Source organism: Mirounga angustirostris, unplaced genomic scaffold (genome assembly GCF_029215605.1).
Source record: "Mirounga angustirostris isolate CCGP_5_RB_7025 unplaced genomic scaffold, mMirAng1.0.hap1 SCAF_11, whole genome shotgun sequence".
NCBI classification, from domain to species: Eukaryota; Metazoa; Chordata; class Mammalia; order Carnivora; family Phocidae; genus Mirounga; species Mirounga angustirostris.
The window spans coordinates 126,303,607-126,317,915 of NW_026991719.1; the positions used below are offsets into that span (position 1 = coordinate 126,303,607).

General features: G+C 47.3%; 2 pseudogenes; both read right to left on the reverse strand.

Annotated features, from left to right (window-relative positions):
* Window positions 1–2,747: 2,747 nt before the first annotated feature.
* On the reverse strand, window positions 2,748–13,576 carry LOC123840995 (cytochrome c oxidase subunit 4 isoform 1, mitochondrial-like; annotated as a pseudogene).
* On the reverse strand, window positions 3,110–3,259 carry LOC123842784 (small nucleolar RNA SNORA70; annotated as a pseudogene).
* Window positions 13,577–14,309: the final 733 nt, after the last annotated feature.

The following is a 14,309-nucleotide window of genomic DNA, read 5'->3' on the forward strand; positions in this document are numbered from 1 at the left end:
GAGTTCCTTATCAGCTTGCTTCAATGTGGGGCAGAAGAAGGGGGAAGAGTAGAGCTTGAAAGCTGTCAGCAGTCAAACATCAAAAAACAGCATCAGACTTTTTATCACATACTTCCACCCTCTCCCTCACATCACATGTCTCCCCATCTGGGTTCTGGCAGTCTAAACTTTTATGTCATCCCCCTCTCTTTTTCCCATCCTGCCCTACTCCCCCCTTCCCCCACACATAAACACCAAGTTTTTTTTTCTTCCTTGCCTGTGGGTTAAAGTATCAAGGAAGGAAATCTGTCTTCAGTGCTCAGCCATGACCCAGTCTTTGTACCCAATGACTGTGTAACTGTCAATTTGCCAGTCTGACCCCCAGCCCTCCTGGACTTTACAACCTCTCTCCTCACAACCTGCCTCTTCCCTATCTTCCAACCTCCCTACCATCAGAGAACTCACAAAGACACATACATACATCATTTTCAAAATGTGTTCCTTTTATTAATTGTCACCATTGGTGTACCTTTTGGTGTAAGGTTTATTCCTTACGGGTTGGCTGTTTTTCAGAACTTCCACTGGGGATGCCAAGAAGAGTTGTTGGTCTTGGGCTCTACTATGCATGAGACATTACTCGCAGAGGCAGAGTTGTCCAGGTTCTTTTTGTTCTTGGACTGCTTTATTTAGATTCTTCTTTTTATGTGCCCTCTGGTAACAGACTAATACTTTCTGCCTTTTTGTTGTCTTTGGATTTCTTGAACTCTGTTGAAGGGCTAATTTTATCCTCTTGATGATCTGCTTCAACTGGTAGGGAAAGAGTTTGAAAGCAGTGGATGGGGGGGTGCATGGGAAGGGTGGATTTATAAAAGGGGTGTGGGCTGGGGAGGGGGTTTGTCCCAGACAAGGACAGGTAGGAGTCTTGGGGGTGTGGTAGATGAGGATGTAGAGAAGGACCATGGGTTGTGTGATCTGACCTTTTCAATGTCTTCAGTTTTGGGTTGATGGGGGTTCTTCTGATTCATTCTCTGTCTATTGCTTGTAGTTGGCTGGTTAATGCTTGCGACTGGTGGTTCTGAATCTGTGCTGGGCTCTTGTGGTTCCCCATTCACCTCTGCTAAGTCTAAGTCAACAGTGACTTGACCAACAGTTTTCCTGATCTCCCTATATATACTTTCTCTAGGACAATGAAGAGGCATACTCTTCAGCTTTGTTTAGTCAGTAAGAAACTCCTAGCCAGTGGTAGTCCTGGGGTGACTCAGACAGACATCACAATGCACCAGCCCAACCCATCTGGGGGCAGGGAGAGGGGAGTAAAATGTGAGGGAGGTCCAAATTATCTTGTTAGAATAAGGGGAAGTTACCTTAACTCCCCCTGAAGAGCCTTCCTAAAGTGACCTTTTGCCTTTCCCCATCTCCCTTGATTCATTTGTGGTGGATCACATGGCAGAGAGAGGGTGTTTCCTCCCAGTTCTTCCCCATGACCACCCTACTGAGTGGTTTGTTCTGTTCTCCCCCACCTTCCATCACTACCTTGTTTTTGTCTTACCTAAACTTCCTCCTTACCTTGTTATGTCTTACCTAAAATTTCTTCAAGCAAATGAGGTTCTATGTAAGTCTCAGCAGAGATGTTTATCATCCCACTTCCTAACAATGGCCTTAAGACCATTCACTACTTGGCAACCATCAGGCAACTTTCCCAGGGTGTGTGTGGATATACTTTGGGGAGGCCTATATACCCTGCTCATATTTGTAAGTTTCTTCTTCCAGGAAGCCTCAGATTAGTACCATTAGTGTTACAGGCCTTTCCCACGGCCATGGTTGAATTAATCCCTTGGCTGTGCCATAGGGGAGCCCTACAAATGAGGATTAGGATCTTTTTGGTCAAAGAGGCAGCAGCAGCAGCATTTTGTAAGTGTCCTAGTGTATTAATCAGGGTTCTCCAGAGAAACAGAAACAATGAATGAGGAAACAGAAAAAAGAGAGACAGAAACAATGTTTCTGGAATTAGCTCACATGACTATGGAGGCTGAGAAGCCCCACCATATGCTATTTGCATCCTGGACGCCCAGGAAAGCCAGTGGTATGATTCAGTTCAAGTCTGAAGGCCTGAGAACCAGGAGAGCTGATGATGTAAATCCAGGTCCAAAGGCAGGAGAATGTGTGATGAGAGGTCTCAGCTCCAGCAGTGAGACAGAAAAAAGGCGTTTAAGTTTCTCTTCCTTCTGCCTTTTGTCCTATTCAGGCTCTCAACAGATTAGATAATGCCCACCCACACTGGGGAGGGCAAACTACTTTACTGAGTCCAACAATTCAGATGCTACTCTCATCTGGAAATACCCTCATAGACACACCCAGAAATAACGTTTAATCTGGACACCCCATTGCCAGTCAAGTTGATACAAAATTAACCATCACAAGATGGGTCACACATCACACATCACAAGGGTCATCACAAGTTGGTGTCAAATTGACACCCATACACATATCCTTAAACCATACTTAATCTCAAGTAAAGACAATAACAAGGTCATAATTCCCACTAACATGATACAACTATCCTGGATAAAGTAAAAAATGCACTAACGCCTTCCCCAGAAGAGGAATTAGAGTCCTTGAGTGATGATATTTGTTCTTCTTCTTGATGATACCCCATAACTTAAGTACTATGATTTATTTATTTATTTATTTATTTATTTATTTATTTATTTGACAGGAAGTAGGTTTTATTGGTGGGCATGAATCGGGAGGGGGCAGTGCCGAGGTTCTCAGGAGTGCAGAGCCCTCCATTTGTCCAAGGGGCCACGATTAGGGATGTATTTGACCCCACAGCCATCTGGGATAAGCCGCTTTTCAGCCACCATGTCTTCAAATTCATCCGCATTAAACTTAGTAAAGCCCCACTTCTTGGAGATGTGGATCTTCTGGCGGCCAGGGAACTTGAACTTGGCCCTGCGTAGGGCCTCAATCACATGCTCCTTGTTCTGCAGCTTGGTACGGATGGACATGATGACTTGGCCAATGTGGACCCTGGCTACTGTGCCCTGGGGCTTTCCAAAGGCACCCCGCATACCTGTCTGCAGCCTAGGTTGGAGATAGCATGAGGTCAGACCTCAGTGTCCACTGGAAGAGCTGTCTCCAAGGTCCCTTAGGGCAACCCATACAATCAACAGGCTGCATACACTACCAAGGAGGCTACTGTTTGCAGCCATGGCACACTGGGCAAGTACTATGATTTAAAAGTAACCAAACTTGGGGCACCTGGCTAGCTGAGTTGGTCAAGCATCTGTCTTTGGCTCAGGTCATGATCCTGGAGTCCCGGATTGAGCCCCGCTCAGCGGGGTGCCTGCTTCTCCCTCTCCCTCTGCCCCTCCCCCTGTTGATTCTCTCTCTCTCTCTCTCGCTCTCTCTCAAATAAATAAATAAATAATCTTTTAAAAAATAAAATAAAAGTAACAAAACTTAAGTACTATGATATAAAATCAAGATATCTTATGTTACATGATAAGGAAATAAGAGAGGAAATAAAACACTCACACACACACATATTCCTAAGGAGGAAATACTCATGACAATTACAGTCCTTGTTTCTGTAACTGGTAACATGGTTGTAGCTGGTATTTATATGTACCTTCTTTCACTACCCATTTTGTATTTTCTTTGCCTTTAGCAGCCACCTCGGCTTTTTACCTGGTGGGGTGATCCCAACCTTCATTCCTGAAGGCTCTGGGCCATTAGTAGTTCTGCCTGGATTGGGTTGTTGTAGTTTTCCATTGACCTTAATCACAGGGCATAATGCTAAGAGACTTAATAATAAGAGACACCCTTATATCTCCTGCACTCCAGACAGTCTTTCTTACCTCCATTGTGGAGTAGCAGTCCAGTTTCCCCTTGGTAATCAGGATCAATCATCCCAGCCAGCACAGGAACCCCCTTGTTTGCCTGTTGATTCACAGGCATGAGGAGTCCAACGTGGCCAGGTGGCAGTCTTCACTTTCAGTTCAATGGAATCAGTAGTGTGCTTCCTGTTGGAAAGAAGACTTTCCTCCCTCTGGAACGAAGGCCTCTAGGACAGCAGAGCATTAAGGTCACAGGAACAAGAAGCACAAATGTTGCTGGTGGGTCACTAGGGGTCATAGGGAATCGGTGCCATTTCCACCCCTTGATTCCTGAACCCATGAATCCCGGCTATGGGAGAAAGAGCACCATTTACTGGATGTTGATTCAGAGCATATACAGCTTTCTGGAGAACCTTGCTCCAGCCCTGCAAGGTATCGCCACCTAGCCAGCACTGTAACTGAGTCTTCAGAACTCATTCCACACCATTCCATGGTTCTATCAAGGCAGCTTCTTCAGGATGGTGGGGAACAAACATGGCGAGACCAGTGAATTCTATGAGCGTGGGCCCACTGACACACTTCTTTTGCTGTGAAGTGAGTTCCTTGATCAGAAGCAATGCTGTGTGGAACACCATGAGGGTGGATAAGGCACTCTGTAAGTCCACAGATGGTGGTTTGGAAGGAAGCATTGTGTGCAGGGAAGGCAAACCCATATCCTGAGTAAGTGTGTATTCCAGTAAGGACAAAATGTTGCCCTTTCCACAATAGAAGTGGTCCAATGTCATCAACCTGCCACTAGGTAGCTGGCTGATCACTCTGAAGATTGGTGCCATTTCAGGAGTTCAGTATTGGTCTCTGTTGCTGGCAGATTGGGCGCTCAATGGCTGTAGCCAGGTCAGCTTTGGTGGATGGAAGTCCATGTTTCTGAGTCCATGCATCACCTCCATCCCTGTTACCATGGCCACTTTTTCATGAGGCCACTGCACAAACACAGGACTGGCTCAGGGAAGAGGCTGACTGGAATCCACAGAATGGGTCATCCTACCCATTTGATTATGAAAATCCTCCTCTGCTGAGGTTGCTCTTTGGTGAGCATTCACATGGGACAAGATACCTGCATGCTTTTTGCCCATCTGGAAAGTTCTCTCCAAAGCTTCTTTGTCATCAATTCTCCAATCATGCTCTTTCCAAATCCTGCACCATCTAGCCAAACCATTGGCCAGAGCCCATTGGTTGGTATATAATTGCATGTCTGGCTATTTCTCCTTCCAAGAACAGTGAACAACTAGGTGCACTGCTGGGATCTCTGCCCACTGGGAGGCTCCCCCTTCACCACTGTCTCAGAGGACGTCCCAGAGTGGAGCTGTAGTGCTATCGCTGTCCACTTCGGGGTGTGCCTGCATGTTGTGCAGAACCATCTGTAAGCCAGGCTCAAGTCTTCTCCTCCTCTGTCAATTGATCATAGGCAACTCCTCATGAGGCCATAGGTGCAGGCTGGGAAAGGGGAGCAGTGTAGCAGGGGTGGGGACCATGGCCATTTGGGCCACTTTTTCACCTAAAAAAATTTTTTTTAAGTTTATTTATTTTATTTAAGTGATCTCTACCCCCCTCATAGGGCTGGAACTCACAACCCCAAGGTCAAGAGTCTCATGCTCTTCCGACTGAGCCAGCCAGGTACTCCGGGCCACTTTTTCTCTTTTCACTTCCTCATGACTTCAAGGTCTGCTCAAGCCTGGTTACATATATAACACTTCCATTTGATGATGTCCATGCCCAACTTTATGGCTTGGTGGGTCAGCTAACACCCAATTTATGACGGGCAGCTCTAATCGCATGGTAACTCGGTGGCCTGGTGTCAGGTGTTCAGCCTCTATTAAGGCCCAGTAACAGGCCAAGAGTTGTTTCTCCAAAGGAGAACAGATGGTGCAGGGCCTTGCTCCAAAATCCTAAAGGCCTATGCTATGATTCACTTCTAGGGTCCTGCCAAAGGCTCCAAACAGCATCCCTACCTGCCACGGATACCTCAAGCACCACTGGACCTGCTGGATCGCGTGGCAGAGTAGACTGCACAGCAACCTGGACCTGTTGCAGAGCCTTCTCTTGTTCTGGGCCCCACTCAAAACTAGCAGCTTTTCAGGTCACTCAGTAAAAGGGCTGGAGTATGTTGGAGGAATGAGGAATATGTTGCCTCCAAAATCCAAATAGGTCCAGTAGGTGTTGTGACTCTTTTTTTGGTATAAGAGGGGCCAGATGCAACAATGTATTGTTCACCTTAGAAGGGATATCTGGATGTGCCCCACACCACTGGACTTGTAGGAATTTCACTAAGAAGGGCCCCAAATTCTTGTTGGATTTATTTCCCAAACTCTGACATACAGTGTATACATACACTTACCAATAAGTGTAGAGCAGTTGCTACTTCTTGGTCACTAGGTCCAATCAGCATGTCATCAACTTAATGGGCCGTGTGAAATCTTGTAGAAGGGAAAGATACTCAAGATCCCTGCAAACTAAATTATGACACAGGGCTGGAGAGTTGATATACCCCTGAGGTAGAACAGTGAAGATATATTACTGGCCTTGTGAGGTGAAAACAAACTGATTCTGGTGGGTCTTACAACAGGGATGGAGAAAAAGACATTTGCCAGATTAATACCGGGGCACCTGGTAGCTCAGTCAGTTAAGCGTCTGCCTTCAGCTTGGGTCATAGTCTCAGGGTCCTGGAGTCGAGCCCCGTGTTGGGCTCCCTGCTCAGTGGGGAGTCTGCTTATACCTCTCCCTCTGACCCCCTTCCCCCGCTTGTGCTCTCACTCTGTCTCTCTCAAATAAATAAAGTCTTTAAAAAAAAATAGCTGCATACCAGGTACCAAGGGAGGTGTTTATTTGCTCAAGCAATGAAACTACATCTGGTACAGCAGCTGCAGTTGGAGTCAGCACCTGGTTGAGTTTATGATAATGTACTGTCATCGTCTAAGATTCATCTGTCTTCTGCATAGGCCAAATACGAGAGTTGAATGGGGATGTGGCAGGAATCACCACCCCTGCATCTTTCAAGTCCTTGATGGTGGCACTGAATTCTGTAATCCCTCCATGAATGTGGTATTGCTTTTGGCTTACTATTTTTCTAGGTAGAAGCAGTTCTAGTGGCTTCCACTTGACCCTCACTCCACAGGTCACAGAAGCCACGTGTGCCTGCAAAGATTGTCTATTTCAGTAATGCATTCTGGAGCTGGGGACATAACCACAGGATACATTTAGGAACCCACTGGGCCCACTGTGAATCAGAGGGCAGCTAGAACTCCATGGATCACCTGACCTCCATAAGCTCCTACTCTGACTAGTGGGCCAGAGTGACGTTTTGGGTCCTCCTAGAATTAGCATCAGTTCAGAGCCAGTGTCCAGTAGTCCCTGAAAAGATGGATTATTTCTCAATGTACTATTACCTTCGCAAAAGGCCATAAGTCCCTTTGGGGAAGGCTGGGAGAAAGAAAGACGAAGAGTTATAAATTTTCAGCAGTGTGCCAAGATCCTTCCTGAAGGGGACCTGGCCTCCCCTTCCTTCTAGTGGATCTGGGTCTGTAAACTGGCTTAAGTCTGGAAATTGATTGAGGGGCCATGACTTTCTGTTTTTCATGATTCAGGTTAGACTTTAGACTTTCGTTCACTTGATCTAGTTGTTTCTGCTTCTATAGATCAATTAGGAATTTACTAGGCTTCCTATTTCACTTCTAGTCACTTCATGCTCAATTAGGCAATACCATAGTGTTTGCATGAGTCAGGCCATTCTGATTGCTGCTTTACCTCTGCTGTCCATTATAGAAACCTTAGTCACACCCTGCCATTGGTGATTAAGTGCCATCCACTGGCCCCTGCCACACTAGGACCCAATTACTACCATTGCATTTAGGTTTCCCAATTCGGTGACTGCAGTTCCCACTATGAGGTCTGACCCATAGAGAAGAGCAACCACAGAACTCTTCGAGGATGCTGGTGCTCCCTTCACAAATTTATTCCTCACACTATTGGTGAAAGATATCTTCTGGACCCTCCCAGGGTGAGTGAGCAGGTCTTAAATGACAAATCCACTCTAACATTCCAGCCCTGCTACGCCTTTTGATCCCTTTGTCTATATTAAACCAAGGCAGGTTCAGCATTTCTAATTTGTTCATGGTGAGCCACTTTTAAGCCCAAACAATCTAACCATTTGAGACTTCTCTAATTCCTGGAGATGCAGTATTAAAGTCAGGATCTCTGGGCGCCTGGGTGGCTCAGTTGGTTAAGCGACTGCCTTCGGCTCAGGTCATGATCCTGGAGTCCCAGGATCGAGTCCCGCATCGGGGTCCCTGCTCGGCAGGGAGCCTGCTTCTCCCTCTGACCTTCCCCCCTCTCATGTGCTTTCTGTCTCTCTCATTCTCTCTGTCTCAAATAAATAAATAAAATCTTTAAAAAAAAAAAGTCAGGATCTCTGCTTAGCGAGCCCATGTCAATAAATTTGGCCTGATCCCAACTTTATGTCCCTTCCACCATTATCCCACACCCTCGGTATCCATTCCCACACATGTTCCCTGAATTTCTGTCTGGATAAATTGGAAAACTCAATTCATTCCTTTGGAGTGGAACATACCTCCTCACAGGTCACACTTTGTACTTTGCCTGTAGGGGCCTGCTGGGATTTGAGTCTACTTATACGTCTAGAAGCAAAGAAGTGTGTGTGGGGGTAGGTTCTGAAGAGAATCTCCTCAGAGGAGGCCATTATGGTTTCCTTGGGCAATGTGTAATGAATCCCCTCACATGGAGGTGGGGAGGCCACTTCCACTGGGAAAGACTCATCACAATTTAGGGGCTCAATGCCCCCAGCTTCAGTAGTGTATTCCCACATGTCCTCTCCATCTTAATTTATGGATCCCATTCTTTCCCAATTAAAGCCTCAGTTTAAGAGTAGACACCCTTCAAGTCTGGAGGTTCAACTTGCATTGTAATTCAGGTAGTTGCACATGAGGTTCTGCATTTGAATTTTTAGCAGTTTTGGCTCTGTGGCTATAGAATGTAAGGGTTTCTTTCAGAGCACACATAGAAGCTCCTAAGCCAGTTATGTGGTGTTTGAACTGGGAAGTCAAATCCCTGAGTTCATCCTTTCCTTTCACCACATTGTCCAGCCACATTAGGAGCTACCAACCAATGTCACTGTATTTGTTAGTTTTCAAAAAAATGTTCAAAAGTATCCTATACAGAGTCACCTAGCTCCTTGTTTCTTATAAGTGGTTGATTAGGAGTATCCAGTGCAGATATTTTGCTTATCTCTATCAGCTCACGACATGGGCTATCAGTGTTCTCTTTACTACTAGAAACAGACACGAGCATCTTTAAATCTAATCAGGTTTGAAAGCCAATTCCAGAAACCCGAGAATAGATTCAGAGAACTCATCCCTAAAATTCTGTTCCTCTAGGGGTGCCTGGGTGGCTCAGTCGTTAAGTGTCTGCCTTCGTATCGGGTCACGGTCCCAGGGTCCTGGGATTGAGCCCTGCATCGGGCTCCCTGCTCGGCAGGAAGCCTGCTTCTCCCTCTCCCCCCGCTTGTGTTCCCTCTCTTGCTGTCTCTCTGTCAAAAAATAAATAAAATCTTAAAAAAATTAAAAAATAAAAATTAAATTAAATTCTGTTCCTCTAGAACCACTCCTGGTATCAAATATGTTTTAGTTAGTGTTCTCCAGAGAAGTAGGACCAAGAGAACCAACAGTCAATTCATTCATTCATAGATAGACAGATTATGGAAGCTGAGGGGTCCCATAGATAGATAGATAGATAGATGATAGATTGATTGTGGAAGCTGAGGGGTCCCATGACCTGCTGACTGCAAGCTGGAGACCCAGGAAAGCTGGTGGTATAATTCAGCCTGAGTCCAAAGGTCTGAGAACTAAGGGAGGGGGAAGTGGTGTAAATCCCAGTCCAAGGGGGCAGGAGAGGATGAGATGAGACTTCACAGCTCAACAGTGAGGCAGAAGAAAGTGTGGGGGGGAGGCAAATTCCTCCTTCCTCCACCTTTTGTTTTATTCAGGCTCTCAGTGATTGGATGATGCCCGCCCAACATTGGGGGTCTACTTTACTGAATCCACAGATTCAAATGCTAACCCCATATGGAAACACCCTCACAGACACACCCAGAAATAATGTGTATCCTGTGACCAGGCAAGCTGATACATAGAATTAGCTATCACACCTAGTGAGCCATCTGCTCTTGGGAGTGGGACCTCAGCATGCACATAGTGATTGCTCTTCCACACGAGTGACTGCCCAAGGCGACTGTATATTGCAGAGTATCAGTCTTTCTCTGTATAGAATGGGGGCCAAAAATATAAGTGACAAAGAAATGAATATAATTGACTACATCAAAATTAAAAACTTTTGTTCTGCAAACAATACCAATCAAGAAAATGAGACGACAACCTACAAAATGGGTGAATACATTTTAAAACTCATGTTTGATAAGAGACTTGTAACAGTCCAGAACATATAATAGCTCTTACAACTTAGAAATGTTGTTATTCTTAGAATCTAAAAAGTTTGAGACTGACAGAGACTTTTTAATATGATCCACTTTCCCCCAGCTTGCCACCCTCCCCTCGCAATTTACTGATGGGGCAGCTTAGATACACAGAGGGGTCACAGGAACATTGACAGTCTCTTTCCCTCAGTGCACACCTCTCCAAGTCTTAACCATGGTGTCGAGTGTCCCCACAAGGCTAAATCGGCCATGCCTTGACCCCCTATTCCCCCTGCCACATTTGCCCCTTTTATCTGTGCCTCTTTGTCTAGACTCACTCCACCTTCCCCCAACCACGCGCTTCCACTCCAACCTCTCCATCCAGGATGGGAGGAGCCTGTTTGCACAGGCGCACTAGGGAAACCGAGTTGCATCGTGTACTAGGGGCGGGGCTTCGTGAGGGAGCGGGCTCTCCCGCGCCAACAGGGTCTCCCTGCCGACCTGAGGGCGGCAGGGCCGACTTGGCGGGAACCAATCACATGCCAGGAGCCATACCCGAGGTCTGTTTGCGCAGGCGCCCTGGGCATCCCCAGCAGCCTTGCGCGCGGAGGGGCGGAGCTTCTTGAGGGAGCCTCAGTGTCGCCGGCGTGGGCTCTGAGGAGGCGGGCCCACCAGCCATGCAGGCCCCAGATGACAGCGCGGGCGGTGCGGAGGGTGGTGCTGGAGCGCCCACTGGCCCTGGAAGCCCCGGAGAACCTGGAGGCTGGGGCGGCACCGCAGCCGAGGGCACAGTGGCTGGAGGAGCTCCCCAGGTCGAGGGGGCATCGTTTTCCCCAAGGCAGGATGAAGAGGCTTCAGCCTTGGCCTTGGCCTCGGGCGAAGCCTCAGGAAACCAAGTGTCGGAGTTGTATCCTTTCCAAGGAGACCCCAGGATCGGGAGGGTTGGGGGGGATAGGCAGGAGGGGGAGGGGGGCAGGAGGATGGGTAGGAGGGGTTTCAGGGAGTGTGAGCGGGGGACTTGCAGGGGCACAGAAGGGGATGCGGGGAGGGCCGGTGGCTGGAGGACACAGGGGGGTTGTGATGCAGATTTCCTGAAGCAGCGGCCAGGGTGGTCTTGGGGGGCCCGGAGGGGCGCTCTGGGGGAAAGCAGGCCTCCGGTGGGCAGGGGAGCCTCAGCCATAAAGTCCGCGTAGATGGTGCCTTAACCGAATCTCCACCAGCACCCTTCTGGTGCCTTTCCTGTGCCACATGGATGCGGAGGTGGCCCGCCAGTACCTGACCCTGGGTGCCGAACTCTTCCACGGGGCCGTTCAGACGGAGCTCACAGTGACTGGCCGTGACCTGCTGATGTAAGTTCTAGAAGGGGCTTGTGGGAGCAGGCGGGAACCTGGGCCAATCTCTGCCTGAGGGACACTCTTGGAGATACGCAGACACCCGAGGCCTGGTCTAAGGAGGCACATGGGGCACACGGTCTGTCGCAGCCTCAGGGGTTGCTCTGAGGGAGACCTGAAGGAGTAACCTTGGGGCGGGGATTGGACTGAGGAGGGCTGGGACTTAATCAAATCTAAAGTTACTTCCTTTCCCCCTCACTTTTAGCAAAATAACTGCCGAAGACTCTGCCCTCCTGCAAATTTCCACTGCCTTCTTGCTCAACCAGCTTTCCATGGTAGTGCAGACCATGCAGCACTTTGTGCCCCACTTTTTTGCTAAGCCTCGGCCTGAAACAAGGGGCTGAGTCCACAAGAGAGTCCCATTTTAGGCAGTGTGGCCTTCCCTAGGGGCATGATTTTGGCAGTAGTTGCTCCTTTGTTTGGGGGGCATAATTGTTTGCCTTTACTCACCTGTTTTCATTGTTGCTTAAATACTGGTTACCACTGATAATAAAACTGAGCCAGTGTTACGTGTCTGAGTTTCTTTTCAGCATCCAGATTTTCTCCCCCTTGTCCTCAGGTTGGTGGGGAGGTTCTGGGATTCAGATATTCAACTTCTACAAGGCAGTTGAAGACAACTGAAAAAATGGAAAAAAAAAAAGAAAATTGCTTGGGTCCTATCGTTCAGCATTGACTAATGTCAGCATTTTGGAATACTTTTGTGGTTTTAGGTTTGTAGGAATAATACAATAAATGTAGAGCAATCATATGAATGAGTAAGGTTTTTCAAGTTTAGCATTAGTGTTTTTCCTGAAATAATTTTCATATGAAGTTTGGGCTTTACCTCTGTCTAAAACTTCAAAAACATCCTATCAAATGGATACATGCGTTTTAATGCATTGGTTCAACACTTATATTTTTCTCAATTTTTTTTCCTATTATACATAAAGTTTCAGTGGGATTCTTGTATGTAAGTCTCTGTATGAATGGTTGTTTTCTTAAGATAGATTCCAAGAGGTAGATCTACAATACAAAATCGCTCTCCAGAAAATGTGCCCGCCCCCACCAGAATGCTGCTTTCCCCACTTCCCTGTCACAGCTGGATCTGTTTCCTGCCACAAAAAAACAAAAACAAAAATCCTCAGTTTGCATGAGCAAAGAATTTGGAACCACTAGAGTAAGAATTTTGTGCTTTACTGGCCTTGTTTCAGATCCCAGAAGAAAAGTGCTGGGACACGTCGTTGGTTGGGGCGCGTGAGGGGCGGATGGAGGCAGTGTAGTGTAGTCTTGGGAAAATTTTTTTTTTACATAAACTGCTCATTTATTAGCATCAATACTGCAACGTAACAGGTTCCTGCATGGAGGTGGCAGAACAGGCAGGGCTCAGATGGGTGAGTGGCGGGCTCCTCTTTCTTCCATTTGTTCTTGTTGTAGTCGCACTTGGCTGAGAAGCCCTGGATCGGGCTGACCTTCGTATCAAGCATCCTCTTGGTCTGCTTGGCCACCCACTCCTCGTCAGAGGTGTGCACCATGGGTGGTACACATAGTGTTTCTCCCAGATCAGAATGAGAGTGGTGAAGCTGATGAAGAACATGGTGGCGCCCACAACCATCTTCCACTTGTTCGTGCTCCTGTTTGTTTCAGCAGAGCTCTCGCTGAACTGAATGTGGTGTAGTTCAACTTTTTCATCAGTGGAGAGGCTGCTCCAGGGAGGCTTCTTCCCTTTGAAGGACTTCTGGCTGGCAGAAGTTCTTGCCGTGGGCCACATTGGGCAGTGGATAGTCACCCCGGTCGACAGAACTCAGGAGAGCATAGTCTTCACTCTTCATGACACTTCCACATGCTCTTACAGACACTGAGTTGGAAGTTGCTTGCTTGCCAATTAGGCTAAACACTGGAGCCAACATTCGGCCGCTGCTGCCTGCTGCGACCTCCATGACCACTCGGGGAAAATATAATTAAAACCAAAATCTTCTGGTGTGCACGTACTCTGCTGTGCTCTTGACCCACATTACCGTAGGTAATTCTCACGACAACCTGGTGATCTCGGTACTACCCTTATTACACCTTTTGTAGGGGAAGAACTGAGGCTCAGAGAGGCTGGGTGTATTCGATTCAAGCACCTACTCTCTTAGCCAAGCTATCACGCCACCCTCGGCACTGGGAGGCTGGGATTGTGCTTTTCCTTCTGCTGGCTCCAGGGACCACCCTTGTGACTAATGAAAAATGCAGAAATGGATAAATACAGGAAAAGTAGAGGAGAACTGAGGAGAAGACAAGGTTGATAAGAACCGCAATCCTGGCTTTCCAGTGGCTTCCCTATACTCCCAGGCCCTTTTGTATCTTGAAACCTTCCTTTGACCCTTTTTGAAATAGAGGGTACAGTGATGGTACCTATTTTCCCGCCCCCTTTGCCCCCTCTCCTCAACTATGAAGAGGGCTCTTTTCAGGTACTTCCAGGAGCTGAGAAAAAATAGAACCAAATCTTCTGCCAATCCAGAAAATGTCTCCACAAAGGTAGAAGAAAAACAGTTCTGTCCCTGAATAAGCATTGTACTAGAATGCAATGCACATCACAGGCAATCTGCTAAGAGATTCCAGAGAGAGAAATTTCACCCTTTTGTGTAGCTCAGCAGATAC